Genomic DNA, 24,301 nt, shown 5'->3' on the forward strand with positions numbered 1-24,301 from the left:
GTAGTGGTCCGGTCCATTTACATACAACCAGACATCCTCTCCCTCCTGACACCTCTGTCCTACCCTTTTACTTCTTCCCTCACCAAAACAGACACCTGTGTCACCTGTGCCTTTCTCTCTAAACCCTTGACCTCTGATTGGGTCGTCCGTGTAACACACACCGGTGGCCCGCCGGTGACTTCACCCTGACACCGTCTCCACTCTCCGCCACACAGTCACTCCACATACTCACGACCTGCCGCTATACCCATGGTGACCGCACTGGGGCCCCTAGAGGCCGTAACTATACTCAGGCCTCTGCCAGCACCTACTGAAGGTGACCTGGGGGCCACGGGGCCCCAAGAGACAGAGAGGGGCCTCCCGACACAATGGATGGGCTGGGTTTATCGTAGGGATGGAGGGGGAACAGAGGACAGCACAATCCTGTCTTTGTAGATGTCAGTACTGGCGCCTGACTGACCCCTTTACGGCTTCTAGATCACAGCATTGAAAGGTAGGGCCAGGAGTTTTTTCACGTGATCATGCCAGCAAAAACTCCAGGATCTAGTTGTAGGGTCTCCGGAGGGAGCAGGCGCAGCAGCTCACATGCCCGGCCGGCCACGTCCTCCAGCTCGGCCTGCCGGGTCAACACAACGAACAACAGCAGGAAGTTCATCAGCCCAGCCTCGGATAGTTCCTGCATCCGCCGCTGGTGGAAGTTGGAGTACACCCTGGAGAGGAGAGAGCGAGAGAGATGGATGAGAAACAAGGGACATAAGTTTCCATTGGTCATAGTAAGATGAAGAGATAGTAGTGTCACAGTTCAAATTGAGTGTGTGACATTCATATTACTCACTGAGACTTTGCATTGCTCTAGTCAAGATCAGAGTGCATATGTATTGGTAGATCTCCCCACCCGTCCCTTCCTCCATCATAAAGCTCCATCACTCCTTCTCTGGTGCTGATGAGAGACATGCCAGGCATGCGTGTGTGTCTGTGTGTATGAGAAAAACACCCAGCGCAACGTTGTTGGATCCTGCGCGTACCGTGAACAAATGCCTTTAGAGATCATGTTAAATGTCAGACACTCAGCCACGCAGCGGTAGGCACACAGTCGCCCTCTCTGCAGTCAAACCAATCTACTGCAACACCAGTTAGAGATCAATAACTACCACACACACACACACACACACACACACACACACACACACACACACACACACACACACACACACACACACACACACACACACACACACACACACACACACACACACACACACACACACACACACACCACCCCCTGCAGTGCACCCAGAGGGCTCCATAGTTCCCCTAGAACGGACACAGCACATATTGAGGAACAGGGACTGAAACTCCCCCATACAAATTATGAGCATTATCATGACTAGGGCTGTGGCGGTCATTACATTTTTGCAGCCGGTGATTGTCAAGCAAATAACTGCCGGTCTCACGGTAATTGACCATTAATTAAAATAAACACATTTAGCATCTCCTGGCTTTCATGCATAGCCTACAAGTCACTAATGCAGACCTTTGGAACATCTACAGTACCAGTCAAAAGTTTGGACACACCTACTCATTCATTTCTACATAGTAGAATAATTATGAAAACATCAAAACTATGAAATAACACATATGGAACCATGTAGTAACAAAAAATATATTTGAGATTCTTCAAAGTAGCCACCCTTTGCCTTGATGACAGCTCTGCACACTCTTGGCATTCTCTCAACCAGCTTCATGAGGTAGTCACCTGGAATGCATTTCAGTTACCAGGTGCCTTGTTAAAAGTTCATTTGTGGAATTTCTTTCCTTCTTAATGTGTTTGAGCCAATCAGTTGTGTTGTGACAAGGTAGGTGTGGTATACAGAAAATAGCCCTATTTGGTAAAAGACCAAGTCCATATTATGGCAAGAATTGCTCAAATAAGCAAAGAGAAACGACAGTCCATCATTACTTTAAGACATGAAGGTCAGTCAATCCGGAAAATTTCAAGGTCTTTGAAAGTTTCTTCAAGTGCAGTCACAAAAACTATCAAGCGCTATGATGAAACTGGCTCCGCATGTGTAGTTCCTAACGCGAAGCATGAAGGAGGTGGTGTGATGGTGCTTTGCTGGTGACACTGTTGTGATTTATTTAGAATTCAAAGCACACTTAACCAGCATGGCTATCCCATCTGGTTTACGCTTAGTGGGACTATCATTTTTTTTTCAACAGGATAATGACCCAACACACCTCCAGGCTGTGTAAGGGCTATTTGACCAAGAAGAAGAGTGATGGAGTTCTGCATCAGATGACCTGGCCTCCACAATCACCTGACCTCAACCCAATTGAGATTGTTTGGGATGAATTGGACCGCAGAGTGAAGGAAAAGCAGCCAACAAGTGCTCAGCATATGTGGGAACTCCTTCAAGACTGTTGGAAAAGCATTCCTCATGAAGCTGGTTGAGAGAATGCAGAGAGTGTGCAAAGCTGTCATCAAGACAAAGGGTGGCTACTTTGAAGAATCTCAAATATATGTTGAGTTGATTTGAACACTTTTTGGTGACTACATGATTCCATATGTGCTATTTCATAGTTTTGAAGTCTTCCCAATTATTCTACAATGTAGAAAATAGTAAAAATAAAGAAAAACGCTTGAATGAGTAGGTGTGTCCAAACTTTTGATTGGTACTGTACATAAATCAATTTAATATAGCCTACACCATCTCAATTAATCCATTACTAATTTTAGACAGGTCTAAAGACACATGATATGAAGAAAATGTAGACAAGATTTGTTTAGAATTCCGTGGTATTATATTATTTTATAGTATGAAGAATAAAATGTAACATAGTGTCATAAAAATAGTTGTACTCATCCTTAAAAATGTCGTACTGGAGAGAAGAGGACCAAAACGCAGCAGGTATGTGCAGGCTCATCTTGACTTTTATTAACTATCAAAATGAATGCCAAAATAACAAACCATGAGAATGAACGAACAACCAACAAACAGTCTGGCAAAGCATAGGCTCAACACAGAACAATTCCCCACAACCCCAAAGACAAACACACACACCTATATAGGACTTCCAATCAAAGGCAACTATACACACCTGCCTTCAATTGGAAGTCCCAATCATCAACCCAACATTTAACAAACACAAACATGCCACGTCCTGACCAAAATTAAAACACTAGCTCCATCTGCTGGTCAGGACGTGACAGTACCCCCCCCTCAAGGTGCAGACCCCGGAATGCACCTAAAAAAGAAAAACAAGAAAATCCCCAATACCCCAACAAAAACCCAACAAACAATAACCCCTAAACCATAAGGGAGGGAAGGGAGGGTGGCTGCCGTCAACGACGGCACTGTGCTACACCCTCCCTCCCCAACCCACCTATCCTGGAGGTGGCTCAGGTGCAGGCCGTTCCAGGCTGTCGGGGCAGTCTGGCAACTCGGGACAGTCGGGGCAGTCTGGCAACTCGGGACAGTCTGGCAACTCGGGACAGTCTGGCAACTCGGGACAGTCGGGGTAGTCTGGCAACTCGGGACAGTCGGGGCAGTCTGGCAACTCGGGACAGTCGGGGCAGTCTGGCAACTCGGGACAGTCGGGGCAGTCTGGCAACTCGGGGCAGTCTGGCAACTCGGGACAGTCGGGGCAGTCTGGCCACGCCGGCAGTTCGGGGCAGTCTGGCCACGCCGGCAGTTCAGCGCAGTCTGGCCACGCCGGCAGTTCAGCGCAGTCTGGCCACGCCGGCAGTTCAGCGCAGTCTGGCCACTCCGGCAGTTCAGCGCAGTCTGGCCACTCCGGCAGTTCAGCGCAGTCTGGCCACTCCGGCAGTTCAGCGCAGTCTGGCCACTCCGGCAGTTCAGCGCAGTCTGGCCACTCCGGCAGTTCAGCGCAGTCTGGCCTCTCCGGCAGTTCAGCGCAGTCTGACCTCTCCGGCAGTTCAGCGCAGTCTGACCTCTCTGGCGACTGTTGACTGGCGGGCAGCTCTGACGACTGTTGACTGGCGGGCAGCTCTCACGACTGTTGACTGGCGGGCAGCTCTGACGACTGTTGACTGGCGGGCAGCTCTGACGACTGTTGACTGGCGGGCAGCTCTGACGACTGTTGACTGCGACGACTGTTGACTGGCGGGCAGCTCTGACGACGACTGTTGACTGGCGGGCAGCTCTGACGACGACTGTTGACTGGCGGGCAGCTCTGACGACGACTGTTGACTGGCGGGCAGCTCTGACGACGACTGTTGACTGGCGGGCAGCTCTGACGACGACTGTTGACTGGCGGGCAGCTCTGATGACGACTGTTGACTGGCGGGCAGCTCTTGCCCCGTCAAACAGCCCTTGTGCCCCCCCCTAAAAAATTCTTGGGGGTGCCTCTCGGTCTCCCTTACCTCGCCAGCCTTCTTCCGCTGCTTGGTCCTTTGTTGGTGGGGAATTCTGGCATAAAAATAGTTGTACTCATCCTTAAAAATGTCGTACTGGAGAGAAGAGGACCAAAACGCAGCAGGTATGTGCAGGCTCATCTTGACTTTTATTAACTATCAAAATGAATGCCAAAATAACAAACCATGAGAATGAACGAACAACCAACAAACAGTCTGGCAAAGCATAGGCTCAACACAGAACAATTCCCCACAACCCCAAAGACAAACACACACACCTATATAGGACTTCCAATCAAAGGCAACTATACACACCTGCCTTCAATTGGAAGTCCCAATCATCAACCCAACATTTAACAAACACAAACATGCCACGTCCTGACCAAAATTAAAACACTAGCTCCATCTGCTGGTCAGGACGTGACACATAGCTGAATGAAATAGAAACGATATATTCTGTGTTGAGCGATTAACAAAGAAACAAGTCTTCCTATATGCTTAATTTAGAGTTATTTATGCAACTTTAGTTGTGATAAAAATGTTGGGCTATACAGTGCATTCGGAAGGTATTCAGACCCCTTGACTTTTTCCTCCTTTTGTTACGTTACAGCCTTATTCTAAAATGGGTTAAATCATCCCCCCCCCTCATCAATCTACACACAATACCCCATAATGACAAAGCAAAACAGGTTTTTAGACATTTTAGCAAATGTAAAAATAAAAATAAAAAATGAAATATGGAAATATGACATTTACATAAGTATTCAGAACCTTTACTTAGTACTTTGTTGAAGGACCTTTGGCAGCAATTACAGCCTTGAGTCTTCTTGGGTACGACGCTACAAGCTTGGCACACCTGAATTTGGGGAGTTTTTCCCATTCTTCTCTGCAGATCGTTGTCCTGTTGGAAGGTGAACCTATGCCCCAGTCTGAGGTCGTGAGAGCTCTGAAGCAGGTTTTCATCGAGGATCTCTCTGTACATTGCTCTGTTCATCTTACCGTTGATCCTGTCTAGTCTCTCAATCCCTGCCGCTGAAAAACATCCCCAAAGCATGATTGCCACCACCATGCTTCACCGTAGGGATGGTGCCAGGTTTCCTCCAGAGGTGACGCTTGGCATTCAGGCCAAAGAGTTCAATCTTGGCTTCATCAGACCAGAGAATCTTGTTTCTCATGGTCTGAGAGTCCTTTAGGTGCCTTTTCGCAAACTCCAAGCGGGCTGTCATGTGCCTTTTACTGAGGAGTGGCTTCCGTCTGGCCAAACTACCATAAAGGCCTGATTGGTGGAGTGCTGCAGAGATGGTTGTCCTTCTCAAAGGTTCTCCCATCTCCACAGAGGAACTCTGGAGCTTTGTCAGAGTGACCATCGGGTTCTTGGTCACCTCCCTGACCAAGGCCCTTCTACTCACGATTGCTCAGTTTGGCCGGCTGGCCACCTCTAGGAAGAGTCTTTGTGGTTCCAAACTTCTTCCATTTAAGAATGATGGAGTCCACAGTGTTCCTGGGGACCTTCAATGCTGCAGAAATGTTTTGGTACCCTTCCCCAGAACTGTGCCTAGACAAAATCCTGCCTCTGAGCTCTATGGACAATTCCTTCGACCTCATGGCTTTGTTTTTGCTCTGACATGCACTGTCAACTGTGGGACCTTATATAGACAGGTGTGAATACTTTCCGAATGCACTATGTTTAGATTTTTAAAACATTCTAAGGCTGCATGATGCGACTCTAATGATGATTGGAAAAAGGTCACATGAGCTCTGCTTTGTTTTTTTTCTGCAGGCTGTACACACTTCATCAGTCTCTCATTCACGATTTGACAAGCACTTGATAATATTCTCACCAGGCCTCGAATTTCTGTGTGGCATCCCCCTTGTGTGGCCCAATACCCCCTAAAGAATTCCATGCCTTTTTGCAGCCAAAGTGGCCGTTGTGGGATGAATATAATAATCATAATTCCCTTCTCCTGGCTGCCAATCAATTCTTATTAGCCAATGCCCATCATGTGATTGGGTCCTTCTCACAGGCATCTCAGCTCCATAGAAGGCTACAAGTGAAGACAGACACATCGGGGACACAACTGCGCGTGTCCTTATCGAATTCCAAGGCGCATATTGAAGGTGTTAGAAGAACTGTCACATTTACTTTTCGTCAGCCAACAAGATGAGCATGCCTAACGAACAGCAAAAGCACTAGCCTATGTCAATCTACTATCGCCCATAGTATGAAAGTTTACCTATTCTATTGGTCAACTAGTCCTTTTGTGCGAGAACTAAATATTCCAAACAGACTCTGGGACAGTTGTTGGATGTGATAGATCCCAAATTAATACAACCATTCACATCAAAAAAACATTTAAAAGCAATGATTCTGGTCCTCCTGAGTGGAGCAGCAGTCTATCGCAGTGCTTGAGGCGTCACTACAAACCCGGGTTCGACTCCAGGCTGTGTCACAACTGGCCGTGACTGGGAGTCCCATAGGGCGGCACACAATTGGCCCAGCGTTGTCTGGGTTAGAGGAAGGTTTGGTCGGAGGAGCTTTACTTGGCTCATTGCCCTCTAGCAACTCCTTGTGGTAGGCCTGTCGCCTGCAGGCTGACTTTGATGGTCAGTTGAATGGTGTTTCCTCTGACACATTGGTGCAGCTGGTTTCAAGGTTAAGTGAGCGGGTGTTAAGAAGCGTAGTTTGGCAGGTCATGTTTCAGAGGATGCATGACTCGACCTTCGCCTCTTCTAAGCCTGTTGGGGAGTTGCAGCGATGAGACAAGATCGCAATTGGATATCACGAAATTGGGGAGAAAAAGGGGGTAAAATACAAAAAAGGGGGTGGGGACAGATAAAGAGCGGGAAAGACAGAGAGGGTACCCATTGTACATACAGTTGGAAAACTATGCTCATGGGAATGTGGATACATTGCACATGAACAACAGCACATTCGAAAAGAAGTGCAATGTATATATTTATGTTTGTATATCTTTGTCGTCACTCTCTGTTGAAACCACTCGATCCGTCTATGGCGAGTAGTTTGATGCAAGTCTCTGGTTGTCCACCAGAGGTCACAATGTACTTAGTAGTTGTAGTGTTCGTTAGACTGGATCCTTCAGAGGTAAACACGCGGTGGTCCTCAGTCGAGTTTACTAGGCAACCGGTATTTAAAAAGCTGCAGACTGAATGTTCCGGTATAGTCCCTATTCTCTTCACTAAAGAGTTCCAGAGGGTCCCACCATTGTCTGGTCTTGTAGTTTTAAACCATTTGTCACATATTCAGCTCGCACTGCTCGTAGACTGGTCTCAATGGCAGCAACCCAGCATGTTTTGGTCTAATATGTTAATTCTTCAGCAAGTTCTTTAAAGCACTCGCCTTGGAGGGCGGTTCCATCACGTTGCCACAATGTCTGTGCTCACGTGGGCGTGGTTACTGACTTGGCAAAAGTTTATATGAAAAACAATTCTCCTTTAAAGGCTAAAATCACATTTCATCTTCACAAAAGTATTCTTATACTTAACCTGTTAGGGCTAGGAGGCAGTATTGACACGGCCGGATAAAAAATGTACCCGATTTAATCTGGTTACTACTCCTGCCCAGTAACTAGAATATGCATATAATTATTGGCTTTGGATAGAAAACACCCTAAAGTTTCTAACTGTTTGAATGGTGTCTGTGAGTATAACAGAACTCAAATGGCAGGCCAAAACCTGAGAAGATTCCATGCAGGAAGTGGCCTGTCTGACAAACTGTGTTTCATCTTGGCTCTTTTTATTGAGGACTGAGGATCTTTGCTCTAACGTGACACTTCCTACGGCTCCCATAGGCTCTCAGAGCCCGGGAAAAAGCTGAACGATATCGAGGCAGCCTCTGGCTGAAACACATTATCGCTTTTGGCAAGTGGCCGATCAGAGTACTATGGGCTTAGGCGCGTGCCCGAGTCGACCGAATGCTTTATTTTCTTTCGTCTGTTTACCTAAACGCAGATTCCCGGTCGGAATATTATCGCTTTTTTATGAGAAAAATGGCATAAAAATTGATTTTAAACAGCGGTTGACATGCTTCGAAGTACGGTAATGGAATATTTACAATTTTTTTGTCACGAATTGCGCCATGCTCGTCACCCTTATTTACCCTTTCGGATAGTGTCTTGAACGCACAAACAAAACGCCGCTGTTTGGATATAACTATGGATTATTTTGAACCAAACCAACATTTGTTATTGAAGTAGAAGTCCTGGGAGTGCATTCTGACGAAGACAGCAAAGGTAATAACATTTTTCTTATAGTAAATCTGACTTTGATGAGTGCTAAACTTGCTGGGTGTCTAAATAGCTAGCCCTGTGATGCCGGGCTATCTACTGAGAATATTGCAAAATGTGCTTTCACCGAAAAGCTATTTTAAAATCGGACATATCGAGTGCATAGAGGAGTTCTGTATCTATAATTCTTAAAATAATTGTTATGCTTTTTGTGAACGTTTATCGTGAGTAATTTAGTAAATTCACCGGCAGTGTTCGGTGGGAATGCTAGTCACATGCTAGTCACATGCTAATGTAAAAAGCTGGTTTTTGATATAAATATGAACTTGATTGAACAAAACATGCATGTATTGTATAACATAATGTCCTAGGGTTGTCATCTGATGAAGATCATCAAAGGTTAGTGCTGCATTTAGCTGTGGTTTGGGTTTATGTGACATTATATGCTAGCTTGAAAAATGGGTGTCTGATTATTTCTGGCTGGGTACTCTGCTGACATAATCTAATGTTTTGCTTTCGTTGTAAAGCCTTTTTGAAATCGGACAGTGTGGTTAGATTAACGAGAGTCTTGTCTTTAAAATGGTGTAAAATAGTCATATGTTTGAAAAATTGAAGTTTTTGCATTTTTGAGGTTTTTGAATAACGCGCCACGGGATTACACTGGCTGTTACGTAGGTGGGACGATTTGGTGCCACCTACCCTAGAGAGGTTAAGCTCTCCTCTCTGATGCGATCTTAGATCCTCACCCAGGAGTGAGAGTCATGACACCACAAATGCGATTATGCATTATTATAAAGGTGCATTTTCAAGGTGAAAAATATCTTCCCCAAACTTGAAACTCACGTGCCGCCTACGTATGGCAGTTAGCAGAGGTGTGGACTCGAGTCATGACAAATATGATGACTTGCAACTCAACTTTGACTTTAACACCAATGACTTGTGACTTGACTTGGACTTGAGCCTTATGACTCAACCTGACTTGATACCCTCCCCAAGCCCAAATATAAAAAATTCTGCTATTAAAAAAAGTGTGCAGCGCATCAAACTCTTCATTTAACGGATTACAGTTTGAATCGGACAGCAGCCAATCAAATTGTGCCAGCTGAGAAAACATTGTGCGTGGCAGTGCAGAGGAACATCAGCGGGTGAATTCTGATGGAGCCCTTGGAAAGACGATACCCCAAATTATTATTTTCGGATATAAAGACGACAAAAAACGAATTGCAACTTGAAAAACACGCGGGAAGAAAATTACAGACGGAGGCGCAACAATTTCCAACTTTGTTCGACATTTGAAGCTGCACAAAGAACGGTAAATCGTGGCTAATATAGCCGACAGCTATATATTTTATTACTTTACTGGTGTATCATGTAGGCTTGTGTAACGTTAAATCAATGAGCCTCCACACAGTCAGTCAGTGCGGGAACGTGATCATTGCACCCAAGATTGAGGTACAACTGGCTAGGCAGTTGGTAACCTAAATCCTGCCTGATGTTACTGCTGTTCCTAAAACCATTGACATACATTAACCTACTGTAACCACACAGTGAGAGAAAGAGTGTGTGTTAAGGTTGGGCGATTGCGCCCCATTGCGATCCTCAATAGTCGATCACTATTGGGGGGGTGTGTGTCTTTCTCCATGGAAATATAATGTTTATTTGGAAAGTAATAAATATTTAGATATTTTTAAAAGCATTCATGATTTGCGTAAATGTAATACACTATTACTCTTGTAATACCTTTTAACATTTGGTGAAGAGCACATTATGACTCGTTTTAAACTCGAAACTCAAAGTTTAGGACTTAAGACTTGACTTGATACTTGACGATCTGACTTGAGACTTGACTCGGACTTGCCTGTCTTGACTTGGGACTTGACTTGGGACTTGAGTGCTAAGACTTGATCCCACCTCTGGTGGTACAATCAGGCTTTACACTGATTGTAAAGAGGATTAATGTGCTTAATTTTAAGAAGATATTTTGCCACTTTAGTTGTGATACAAACCTTATCAACAGGCTACATGAGGTGTGTGACTATGATTTGAAAAAGTCGCAAAAAGAAGTAATGCGCTGTTTCTTGCCTGACTGCACACACTAGGCATCATTCACAAGCGACAGATAATACATCATTCACAAGTGAAAGGCTGATATTGTCACCCATCAGACCATTCTTAATTTAATCTTGTCTTTACATATATTAAATAATGTACAGTACCAGTCAAAAGTTTGGACACAGCGATTCATTCCAGGGTTTTTCTTTATTTGAACTATTTTACCAAGAGTGTGCAAAGCTGTCATCAAGGCAAAGGGTGACTACTTTGAAAAATATAAAATATATTTTGATTTGTTTAACACTTTTTTGGTTACTACATGACTCCATATGTGTTATTTTATAGTTTTGATGTCTTCACTATTATTCTACAATGTAGAAAATAGTAAAGAATTAAGAAAACCCTTGAATGAGTAGGTGTGTCCAAACTTTTAACTGGTACTCTGTGTGTGAAATGAGTTATGATTTAGAATGGACCATTATCATGCACCTGTCTCGGAACAGGGGCAGGGGGAAAAATACATGTAATCTATGCACTTCAATAGCGAATGGAGGACGCTTTTCCTGTGGTTCATTTTCATGCCAGGTAGGCTATATTCCTGTTGTAAAGCGAAGCAATATGCAAAAAATTAGGATAAGTTGAGAAATAAATAGAGGCCTAGCCTATAGAAAGCTGATGCAATCCTCTTTTTAATAGAAAACCATCAAAACTCTTGTTTTCTCGCGCAATTGTATAGCCTATAGAAATGTTCCTCAACATGAGCTCTCATTAAGTGTTCGATTTTATTTTCAATCACATTTGCATTTATGGCAGAGTGATTAGAGGGACAATAAAGTGCTGAGTACCAGGCAGTTAGCAAGTTTAATATGCTACTAATGACCGTCAGAGCTTGGAGAAGCTTAGTTACCGTGACTCAGCGGTCACGTAGAATTTGACTGCGGTCATGACCCATGACTGCCGGTGTGGCGGTAATACGGTCACTGTAACAGCCCTAACCATGACTGGTTCTAAAGTTCTGCTACATGCTACAGGGAGAGAGAGTGGGAGGAGGAGAAGGTAAAAGGTGTATGGATGGTATACATGTCGAAAAATAACCTAAGGCAGGAAGAGATTGTGAGAAGAAGCGAAAGATGAGAAAAAGAGAGAAGGTAGATAGGGAGATCCATTTAGAGAAAAACAGCAGTGGGAAATGGATTTACAGTTTGTCTGTAACAGGTTGGGAGGCTTTTTCCTGTGTTTTCTGTCTGTCAGACAGACAGTCCGTCTGCGTGTCTGTGTGTTTGTTTATCCTGGACATATTTTTCCGGAGGCAAGCAGATGCTCACGACTCCCGGCATAAGAGATCAGCGCTCTCCCAGTCGATCCCAGTAATGCAGCCACCACAGGCTTCCCATGGAGCCGGTCCAGCCAGCGAGAACGCTGCCGGAACGTTGCCGGAACGCCATAAGCACGCCCGGCTCTTCTCGAGGGAACTGGAGCAGAGACAGAGGGAGAGGGGGTGTTCTAATCTGGACCAGGCCCAGCCCAGTCCGGTCCCTGCCAGCAACCTCCCTGCCGCTGCCCACCCCCATCCGTGCTGGAAACCAACACGGCTTCGTTAAGGGGAATTAACCGCCATGCTCGTTAGCTAATTAGCCTTCATGTCTGTGGAGCGGCTGAGCACGTTCCAGACAGAGGGAAGTCATTAGGCGGATTTATCCTTCTCGCTGGCGCCCAGCCGGGCCCGTCCCAGGCCACGTTCTGATGTTGGGATCCATGGGCTTATCGTCTTTGGTCTCCCCCAGAAAGTGGAGCCATGGCTGGGGGAGTTTGGGAAGCAGCTGTGGGTTTGATGTGTGGCTCAGTGGGACTAGGCTGGCCTCCGCTGGGAGGAGAGGAGAGGCAGGTGGAGGTTCCTCCTGAGACACCTGCTCTCCCTGGGAGTCTGAGCAAATAGCAATGCCTCAGAGATGGGCTGTGCCACACCTGGCAGGCACACACACACGCACAGACACGACTCTCTGTGCCTTGATCTTGACGTGTCTGTGCGTGTGTGTGTGCCTGTGAGTGTGGACTTACCTGTCCCCCTTGGGACAGTATTTCATATCAACATAATATTGAACAAAACTAATTTAGCTCCATTTAAAGAGTACCTTAGGGGTTTAACTGGCCTCCTTTTCTGTACCCCTCCATGTTACCCATCCCTACATACACACACACACACCTCACCTGCCCTTGATCTGCCTCCAGGGGGCGCCGCCTGCGTTCTCCTGGGCCAGGTAGAGAGCCAGCACTCTGAGGAAGATGTGAAAGGAGTTGGCTGAGCGGTACAGTTGGGTGTGGCTGGGAGAAAGGAGGGGGGAAGGGGAGCAGTAGATCCGGGCCTGGTCCAACAGGGCCAGGGGGGTTCTGCTCACACTGCAGAGCCCTGACACCCCTAACCAGGGCACTGTGATCGAACCGCTTTGGAGGGAGGGGAGAATGTAAGTGGGATATTTTGAGGAGTACATTACATATTGTTCATGTCTTAGAGTGGTGTGTTAGAGGTGTTCCTTACCAGGTTTTGTGGTGACAGTGCTATTGTTAGGTTTCCATAGCACAGACAGATTCAGGCAGCAGTGGACGTGCATTCTGATCTGATCCTCCTGTAGCGTTCTCTGCAACACACACAGATCAATCAACAAACTAATTATAACTGTACACTGAAACCATGCTCCCATCCATAACCCATATCCTCTTTGAGCGAGAGCCTACCTTAGGGTTACAGGTGGAATAGAGCAGCTCACCCACAAAACTGCTGTTTCTGTGAGACCAGAGCATACATTATATTACCAACAAAACATACAGTCTAATAAGCTTGGCAAGAAGTCAAAATTGCAGCCTGTGACTTTCATCTTAACAGGGGATGCGATCGGGCCAAAACAGGATTTTGACCGTTTAAACTATAAATGGAGGACACATTTCACAAATTCAGCCATATCTGATTAATCAGGAAAAATCACACCCCTTTACAGTTTAGGACATCCCTCCTTATACCCCCTAATCTCAGGTAGATTACCGTAAATTCCGGACTATAAACCGCAACTTTTTTCCCAGGCTTTGAACCTCGCGGCTTAAACAATGACGCGGCCATTATATGGATTTTTCCCGCTTTCAATTTTTTTTTCTCCAAAAAAACACATTCTGTGACGTGCTCAGTTTTTTGCCGGCATGAAGCTTTCATTAGACCAATGAAATTGCCGAACGGGTTAAGGTCAAACAACTTTTTTGTTTACTGTTTAGATTAAAACGAGCGCTCTTAAACTTCCCATCATTCTGATTACGGTAGTCATTTTGTCACCCTCATCATGGCAAAGACACGGAGAAATGCATATGATGCAGCTTTCAAGTTGAAGGCGATTGATCTGGCTGTTGGAAAAGGAAATAGAGCTGCTGCACGGGAGCTTGGTCTTAATGAGTTGATGATAAGACGTTGGAAAAGACAACTAAAGCTTACTGCTAATTTTACATTTTTTGTTACAAGCCGTGTTTCGTTAAAGCCTATTTATTTTTGTTACAAGCCGTGTTTCGTTAAAGCCTATTTATTTTTGTTACAAGCCGTGTTTCGTTAAAGCCTGTGTAAAGTTCATTTGTTTCAATGTACCGGTAGGCACCTGCGGCTTATAGACATGTGCGGCTTATTTATGTTCAAAAAAATAAATAAATTTAATTCAGTGGGTGCGGCTTATATTCATGTGCGCTTAATAGTCTGGAAATTACGGTACCTCGTTTTGGAAGGCCCCGTTTCTGCTGTATTGTCCCAGCTCAGCCAAGTGAGTGACAAGCCACCAGGTGAAGCCCAGAGGGTCTTTACAGTGTGTAGGGAGCACACCGTACTCCTCTGCTACAGGCTGGCCACTGATCAGAGACCGCAGCAGTGTGTTCATGTAGTTCCAGAAAGACTACGGAGAAACACACACAAGTACGCACACACACACACACACACCACACACACACACACACACACACACACACACACACACACACACACACACACACACACACACACACACACACACACACACACAGTTGTAAATACAAACGCTATGTCAAATTTGATTAATTGCAGATAAAATCCAATGGTCACCAAATCATAGTTACATCAAGTGTGAATGTGTGTGTGTGTGTTCACCTGTTTGTGTAACACTTTGCTCCTGTGTTCCAGTAAGTGTATAGGTAGTATCCACAGCTCTTTGGTGCAGGTGCAGTGGTAGTGATGGCTGGTTAAGGGCCTCAGTAGGCCTTACCTAGAACAGAGGAGAGAGTTAGAAATACCCTTACCCCAAAAGCCTAAGCCTCGGAAGAGGCTACTAACTCTTACGGAGATGTAAATGTTGCCTGAAGGTTTTAAATTACCTATCGATTTCACCCGTTCCAGGCAGTATTATAACCATACAAAAAGTTATTAGGCATTCGTTTTTTGTTTTTCTTCTCCCCCAACTCTTAGACACAATCACATTGCTTACATCTGCCATGACTGGCTCATTGTCCACCCTCCCTCACAGAAGCCTGGAAGGGATGAGAGAGCCAAGCCTATGGGTTCGTAGCTTCAACCCCGCAGCACACACACACACACCCCAATTGATTAATGGACTGCTGAATGTATTTTTTTTTATCTTGCTTTGTTTGCTCTTCTCAGTATTATGTCTATCTCTGATAAGCTACCAAGGAAAAGGCTGAAATTAGCCCTAATATATGTAGCCTTAGAAATAAGGTTCATGAAATCAATAACTTGCTAACATCAGATAACATTCATATATTAGACATTTCTGTGAGTCACTTGGATAGTTCATTTGATGATACAGCAGTAGCAATTCAAGGATATAACATCTATAGAAGAGACAGAAATGCTTATGGGGACTGTATATATATATATTCAGAGCCATATCCCTGTAATGCTTAGAGAAGATCTTATGTCAAGTGTTATTGAAGTGTTGTGGCTGCAGGTTCACTTGGCACATCTAAAGTCTTTTCTTTTGGGGTGTTGCTAGAGGCCACCAAGTGTGAACAGTCAATGTCTAAATAATATGTGTGAAATGCTTGATAGTGTATGTGGTATAAACAGAGAAGTCTACTTTCTTGGGGACCTGAAAACTGACTGGTTTTCATCAAGTTGTCGGCTCAAGAGGAAGCTTCTTACTGTAACCAGTGCCTGTAATCTGGTTCAGGTTATTAATCAACCTACCAGGGTGTTTACAAACACTATAGGAACAAGATCATCCACATGTATCGATCACATTTTTACTAATACTGTAGAACTTTGTTCTAAAGCTGTATCCGTACCCATTCGATGCAGTGATCACAATATAGTAGCTATATCCAGGAAAGCCAAAGTTCCAACAGCTGGGCCTAAAATAATGTATAAGAGCTCATACAAAAGATTTTGCTGTGACTCTTATGTGGTTGATGTTTAAATATGTGTTGGTCTGATGTGATTAATAAGGAGCATCCAGACCCTGCACTTGATGAATTTATGAAATTGCTTCTTCCAGTTATTGATAAACATGCACATGTTAAAAAACGGACTGTTAGAACTGTTAAGGCTCCATGGATTGATGAGGAATTGAAAAACTGAATGGTTCAAAGAGATGGCTCAAAAGGAGTGGCTAATAAGTCTGGCTGTATATCTGACTGGCTGACTTACTACATATTGATTACTTCATTGGCAAAGGGGACAAACATAGGCAGGAAATTACAACAACGAACAGTGAGCCATTGTATTCATGCAACAACAAAAAAATTATGAAAGAAAAGCATTGCAAGTTTTAATTTTGTAAAGTTAATAATGACAAACCTCCTGGCATTGACAACTTGGAAAGCTACTGAGGATGGTAGCTGACTCTATGGCCACTCCTATCTATCATATCTTTAATCTGAGCCTAGAGGAAAGTCTTTGTCCTCAGGCGTGGAGGCAAGCCAAAGTAATTCCGCTACCCAAGAGTGGTAAAGCGGCCTTTACTGGTTCTAACAGCAGACCTATAAGCTTGCTGCCAGCTCTTAGCAAACTGTTGGAAAAAACTGTGTTTGACCAAATACAATGCTATTGCAGACTTTCAGCATGCTTATAGAGAAGGGCACACAACATGTACTGCACTGACACAAGTGACTGATGATTGGTTGAAAGAAACTGCTAATAAGAATATTGTGGGAGCTGTACTGTTGGATTTCAGTGCAGTCTTTGATATTATTGACAATAACCTGTTGTTGAAAAAAACTTGTGTGATGGCTTTTCAACCTCTGTCATATTGTGGATTCAGAGCTATCTATCTAATAGAACTCAAATTGAAGCTTCTCTAATGTCAAACATGTAAAGTGTGGTGTACCGCAGGGCAGCTCTCTAGGCCTTCTACTCTTTTCTATTTTTACCAATGACCGGCCACTGGCATTAAACAAAGCATGTGTGTCCATGTATGCTGATGATTCAACCATATACACATCATCAACCCCAACTAATGAAGTCACTGAAACCCTTAACAAAGAGTTGCAGTCTGTTTTGGAATAGGTGGCTAGTAATAAACTGGTCCTGAACATCTCTAAAACTAAGAGCATTGTATTTGGTAAAAAATAATTTCCTAAGTTCTAGACCTCAGCTGAATCTGGTAATGAATGGTGTGGCTGTTGAACAAGTTGAGGAGACTAAATTACTTGGGGTTACCTTAGATTGTAAACTGTCATGGTCAAAACATATAGATGAAATGGTTGTAAAGATGGGGAGAGGTCTGTCCGTAATAAAGAGATGCTCTGCTTTTTTAACACCACACTCCAAAAAGCAAGTTCTGCAGGCTCTAGTCCACTGCTGCAAGGAAAGACATACAGTGGGGGAAAAAAGTATTTGTTCCCCTGCTGATTTTGTGCGTTTGCCCACTGATAAAGAAAGGATCAGTCTATAATTTTAATGGTAGGTTTATTTGAACAGTGAGAGACAGAATAACAACAAAAATATCCAGAAAAACGCATGTCAAAAATGTTATAAATTGATTTGCATTTTAATGAGGGAAATAAGTATTTGACCCCCTCTCAATCAGAAAGATTTCTGGCTCCCAGGTGTCTTTTATACAGGTAACGAGCTGAGATTAGGAGCACACTCTTAAAGGGAGTGCTCCTAACCACAGTTTGTTACCTGTAAAAAAGACACCTGTCCACAGAAGCAATCAATCAATCAGATTCCAAACTCTCCACCATGGCCAAGACCAAAGCGCTCTCCAAGGATGTCAGGGACAACATTGTAGACCTACACAAGGCTGGAATGGGTTACAAGACCATCGCCAAGCAGCTTGGTAAGAAGGTGACAACAGTTGGTGCGATTATTCGCAAATGGAAGAAACACAAAAGAACTGTCAATATCCCTCGGCCTGGGGCTCCATGCAAGATCTCACCTCGTGGGGTTGCAATGATCATGAGAACGGTGAGCAATCAGCCCAGAACTACACGGGAGGATCTTGTCAATGATCTCAAGGCAGCTGGGACCATAGTCACCAAGAAAACAATTGGTAACACACTACGCCGTGAAGGACTGAAATCCTGCAGCGCCCGCAAGGTCCCCCTGCTCAAGAATACATATACATGCCCGTCTGAAGTTTGCCAATGAACATCTGAATGATTCAGAGGACAACTGGTGAAAGTGTTGTGGTCAGATGAGACCAAAATGGAGCTCTTTGGCATCAACTCAACTCGCCGTGTTTGGAGGAGGAGAAATGCTGCCAATGACCCCAAGAACACCATCTCCACCGTCAAACATGGAGGTGGAAACATTATGCTTTGGGGGTGTTTTTCTGCTAAGGGGGCAGGACAACTTCACCGCATCAAAGGGACGATGGACGGGGCCATGTACCGTCAAATCTTGGGTGAGAACATCCTTCCCTCAGCCAGGGCATTGAAAATGGGTCGTGGATGGGTATTCCAGCATGACAATGACTCAAAACACATGGCCAAGGCAACAAAGGAGTGGCTCAAGAAGAAGCACATTAACGCATTTTTGACATGCGTTTTTCTGGATTTTTTTGTTGTTATTCTGTCTCTCACTGTTCAAATTAACCTACCATTAAAATTATAGGCTAATAATTTCTTTGTAAATGGGCAAACGTACAAAATCAGCTGGGGATCAAATACTTTTTTCCCCCACTGTAGTTAAGCTGCAGCTGGCCCAGAACAGAGTGGCACGTCTTTCTCTTCATTGTAAACAGAGGGCTGACATAAATACTTTCTCTTAGCTAAGAGTTTAGGAGAGACTGACTGCATCACTTCTTCCATTTATAAGAAACATTAATGTGTTGAAAATCCCAAATAGTTTGCAAGGTCAACTTATACACAGCTCTGACACACACACTTACCCCACCAGACATGCCACCTGGGGTCTTTTCATAGTCCCCAAATCCAGAACAATTGTTTTTAAAGTGTACAGTATTATATAGAGCCATTATTGCATGGAACTCCATTCCATCTCATATTTCTCAAATAAACAGCAAACCTGGTTTCAAAAACAGATAAAGCAACACGGCACAACGCCTCTCCCCTATTTGACCTAGATAGTTTGTGTGTATGCATTGATATGTAGGCTACGTGTGCCTTTAAAAAAAAAGTATGTAGTTCTGTCCTTGAGCTGTTCTTGTCTATTAATGTTCTGTGTTGTCATGTTTCATGTTCTGTGTGGACCCCAGGAAAAGTACTGTAGCTGCTGCTTTTGCAACAGCTAATGGGGATCCTAATAAAATACAACAACAACAAAAATATACCACCCACCCACAGAGAGATGGGAGCACAGGGTCAGCCATAGTGTGGCGCACCTGGAGCATTTTTAAGGGGTTTGCCTCATGGCTTACTCAATGGTTAGCATTGTTAAGGAACACAAAACACATGTATAACCCCATACACATTACCTTGCTGTATTTTCCGATGGCCAGGCCAGTGAGGTCAGAGAGCAGGTTGCAGAGATGCTCCTCAAACAGGCTGTTGTTGGTCAGGTTCTCCCCAGTCAGGTTCACAAACTGGTGGGCGTACACCACCTAACCTGCAAAGGTCAAACAGACAAATAAGAATGTAGTAGACCTATAATTCACTGACAACACTAGCCTGACAACACAGGCCAAGTTTTTTTTCTTCTCTCTCTTCATATTGTGTATTTCAGATCCGCATTTCATTTTTGCAGTACTGCATATGACATTTGTTTTGCCTTGGAAGATTACCCTATGATAGGTTAGACGAGATCTTAAAAATAACAACAATAAAAACAACACATACCTTGCATCCTCTTCCCCAGCAGGTGGAGAATCTCCAACACTGACCAGTGGATGTCCAGGTGGAGGCATAACAAATGCCAGGAGGGAGGAAACAGCTGAGGGGAGGTATACAGTAAAAGCATATCAGGGTATATTCACCAGACCTGGGTTCAAATACTATTTCAAATATCTAAATTACTTTCACATACTTATGAAATGTGATGGAACATTTTATGTTTGTGCTTTTCTAATAATGTGACTGATTGAACAAATCCTCACTATCAGTATCTGCAATTTGGCAGTACCCCCAGACCTTTGTTTTGAGAATGAAAGATATCCCAGTTTCAAGATCTCAGCTTAGAGAAGAAGCCTTGCGAGGTATTGGTCTGTCACATGCATGACCCAGTATTGGTCGGTCACATGAATGAAGTTAACGTTAATGATTCATTAATTATGAATGAGCTTAATACAAATCATGCAAATATAACTTGTCTGCAGTATATTAGAGAACTAACGGGACTGCCCCGGTAGAGCTCCTGATCGACATGTGTACTTGGTGCATTGAGTTGGTTGGAACCTCTCCAGCGCGCTGATAATAAAGAATGATTCATTTAAGATTGACTTTGAGTGTCCCTGCATAGAATTTCCACAATAGAAGTAAGTATTGAGATATATTTTCTTTGAAAAGACAAGTAGTTGAATATTTTTATGTATTTGCAAATACACTTGCAAAGTATTTGATAAACTTAAATCCACTGACTCAAATACACTCCTATGCATTTAACCCAGGTATTTGAAAATAGCATTTGAAATAAGTATTTGAGCATACTGTCAAATACAATTTGGTTTTACATTCAAATACTCAAATAAAAATACTTGTTTTGGGCAAATCCTTACAGTGTTTTACTGGAACTAGCTACGTACAGTTGAAGTTGGAAGTTTACATACACTTGGGTTGGAGTCATTAAAACTAATTTTTCAACCATTCCACAAATGTATTGTTAACAAACTATAGTTTTGGCAAGTCGGATAGGACATCTACTTTATTCATGACACAAGTAATTTTTCCAACAATTGTTTACAGACAGATTATTTCACTTATAATTCACTGTATCACAATTCCAGTGGGTCAGAAGTTTACATACACTAAGTTGACTGTGCCTTTAAACAGCTTGGAAAATTCCAGAAAATGATGTCATGGCTTTAGAAGCTTCTGATAGGCTAATTGACATAATTTGAGTCAATTGGAGGTGGACCTGTGGATGTATTGCAAGGACTACCTTCAAACTCAGTGCCTCTTTGCTTGACATCATTGGAAAATATAAAGAAATCAGCCACAACCTCAGAAAAACAATTGTCGACCTCCACAAGTCTGGTTCATCCTTGGGAGCAATTTCCAAACGCTTGAAGGTACCACGTTCATCTGTATAAACAATAGTACGCAAGTATAAACACCATGGGACCACGCAGCCATCATACTGCTAAGGAAGGAGATGCGTTCTGTCTCCAAGAGATGAACATACTCTGGTGCGAAAAGTGCAAATCAATCCCAGAACAACAGCAAAGGACCTTGTGAAGATGCTGGAGGAAACAGGTACAAAAGTATCAATATCCACAGTCAAACGAGTCCTATATCGACATAACCTGAAAGGCCGCTCAGCAAGGAAGAAGCCACTGCTCCAAAACCACCATAAAAACACCAGACTACGGTTTGCAACTGCACATGGGGACAAAGATCGTACTTTTTGGAGAAATGTCATTTGGTCTGATGAAACAAAAATAAAACTGTTTGGCCATAATGACTATTGTTGTGTTTAGAGGAAAAAGGGGGACGCTTGCAAGCTGAAGAACACCATCCCAACCATGAAGCACGGGGGTGCTAGCATCATGTTGTGGGGGTGCTTTGCTGCAGGAGGGACTGGTGCACTTCACAAAATAGATGGCATCATGAGGCAGGAAAATATGTGGATATATTGAAGCAACATCTCAAGACAAGTATTTGGCTAAGGTGTATGTACACTTCCAACTTCAACAGTATATGCCTAGTAAATATAGTCTATGCCCTAGGCCAGGAATACAGTCAGTGAGAATCAGTAATAACTGACCAGCAGGCATTACCTGTATAGGACGACTTTGACATATTGGAGAAACAGCACACACTGTTTCCTAAGGTCTTCTGCCTCATAATGGAGGCTGCTGGCTTGGCCTGAAACATAACATTGTCAAATACATTCAGTACAACAAAAACAGTACAATATTTCCCCATTACAGCAACCTAGAAAAACATCTAACCACCACCATACCAAATCACTTCACAGTTGGTTATTTCCACAAACCTATATCAAATTTCAACTTATGAACTCTCACAAAACCTCTCACAAAACCATGAGCAGCAAGGTATACATTAAGTTAGCTTACCAAAGTCATGAGAGCTGGACTGCACCAGGGTCTCTAGTTTAAGAAGCTTTTGCCTGAAAGGTGACAACAAATTGTGACATTACTGACCTCGAAACCCTGACAATTAGAGACAGTGAGGCAGCTATACATAGTCTGAAAAAAATGAATGACATTATCTTGATTAGCCTTGATCTTGACGTGTCTGTGCGTGTGTGTGTGTCAGGTGTGGCACAGCCCATCTCTGAGGCTCCACATTATCTGGCTGTATTCCCACCTGAACAGGCCGAACAAAAGCTTGGTAGATTCCACCAGAGCAGTCTCTGTCACCCATGGGAAGCCAAAGATATCCACTGTGTCCTCCTCATAGTCTGCAGGGGCTGGGGCCAGATGTAACAGCAGCCTTTGGAAGACAATAGTGACTTAGTGTCACGTTCTGACCAGTAAAGGCGTCATTTGTTATTGTAGTTTGGTCAGGACGTGGCAGGGGGGTATTTGTTTTATGTGGTTCGGGGTGTGTGTTTATGTAGAGGGGTGTTTGGTTTGAGTATTCCGGGGTTTTTGGGTTATGTTCTATGTGTCGTATTCTAGGTTCTATCTATGTTGTGTATCTCTTTGTGTTGGCCTGGTATGTCTCTCAATCAGGAACAGCTGTACATCGTTGTTGCTGATTGAGAGTCATACTTAGGTAGCCTGTTGTCACCTGTCCCTTTGTGGGAAGTTGTATTCGTGCACTGCTATGTTTAGCCTGCAGAACTGTTAGCGGTCGTTCGTGGTTTCGGTTTGTTGTTTTTGTGTGGAGTTCGTAATAAAATAAATATGAGCATTCACGTACCCGCTGCATTTTGGTCCACTTCCTACGACGGCCGTTACACTTAGATCTGCTGCAGCCTAAAAGACACTGAAGGCAGGGACTTTTCCTCAAACAATATTGTCAGTAATGATTCTGTTGTATTATAACAAGGTCAACATAATATGTATTATTTCTGTCCACTGTTGTCAGCCGTCCAATCTAACAATCTTTTGAGTTACTATGTGTCACATACGATATGAAAGTCCCACCTACTTCCTGGATCATGTCCCACGCTGTTATTGAATGGCCTTCAAGATTATATTGTCAAATTCATGAAAACACAGTAATTTAAGATATGTCAAATATATTAGTATTTGTGGATTAATTGACTTCTACCTGATGCCTTTCATGAAGATTTCTGATTGACTGAGTAAATTAATCCACAAATACAAATATAATTTTACATATCTTAAATGACCGCTTTTTTATTAATTTGATTATATATGCTTGAAGGCCATTCAAAAACACTGTGGGACATGATCCATGAAGTAGACGGGACTTTCATGCTGTATTTACCAAGAGGAGTGGTGTTTTTGTCATGAGTCATGGCAAATGCCTAATGTAATGTCTCTGTACTCTTATACAGTAGATTATACACTGAACAAAGGAGTACTGAGGAGTATTTCTGTTAGTAATAATGTATTTAAATTGACTGATTTCCTTATATGAACTGATACTCACTAAAATCTTAGAAATTGTTGCATGTTGAGTTTATATTTTTGTTCAGTATAAGCCGCTCATATGCCTCAGCTGTGTGCTCATAGAGACGTTACCGTTTCAGGGAGCCCCTGCCAAAATAACTGTCAGATGACAGTGGCCGGGTGTCTTCCTGACTCGAGTCAGATGCACAGGAGAAACAGGGTGGCAGGGCTGGGGTCAGCTCACACTGGCTTTCCCCTGCGAAGGGTGACATCAGCGTCCTCTTCCGTTGTGTTCACTTTAGAGAAGTGACAAAGACACAATCTGTCATTTCAACAGTCTGGCCATGGCACTTTGGTTGGAAAGATGAGGGATGGGGCTGGGGGAAGAGTCAAATTCATACTTAAGCTAACTTGGCTAACTACATGTACGCTTATATGACATCCGGGGCCCCTGTTGTTAGTCAATCTCACTCAGATATCATATTAAAAACAGCAAACATTTCTCTCCA

At 43.6% G+C, this 24,301-nt stretch overlaps 1 pseudogene; it reads right to left on the minus strand.

The window, feature by feature from the left end:
* The window catches only part of LOC106604992 (protein MMS22-like), a 41,720-nt pseudogene that overhangs the window by 10,209 nt on the left and 7,210 nt on the right, over nucleotides 1-24,301 (minus strand).

The sequence above is a fragment of the Salmo salar genome, chromosome 05 (genome assembly GCF_965601325.2).
Source record: "Salmo salar chromosome 05, fSalSal1, whole genome shotgun sequence".
NCBI lineage: Eukaryota > Metazoa > Chordata > Actinopteri > Salmoniformes > Salmonidae > Salmo > Salmo salar.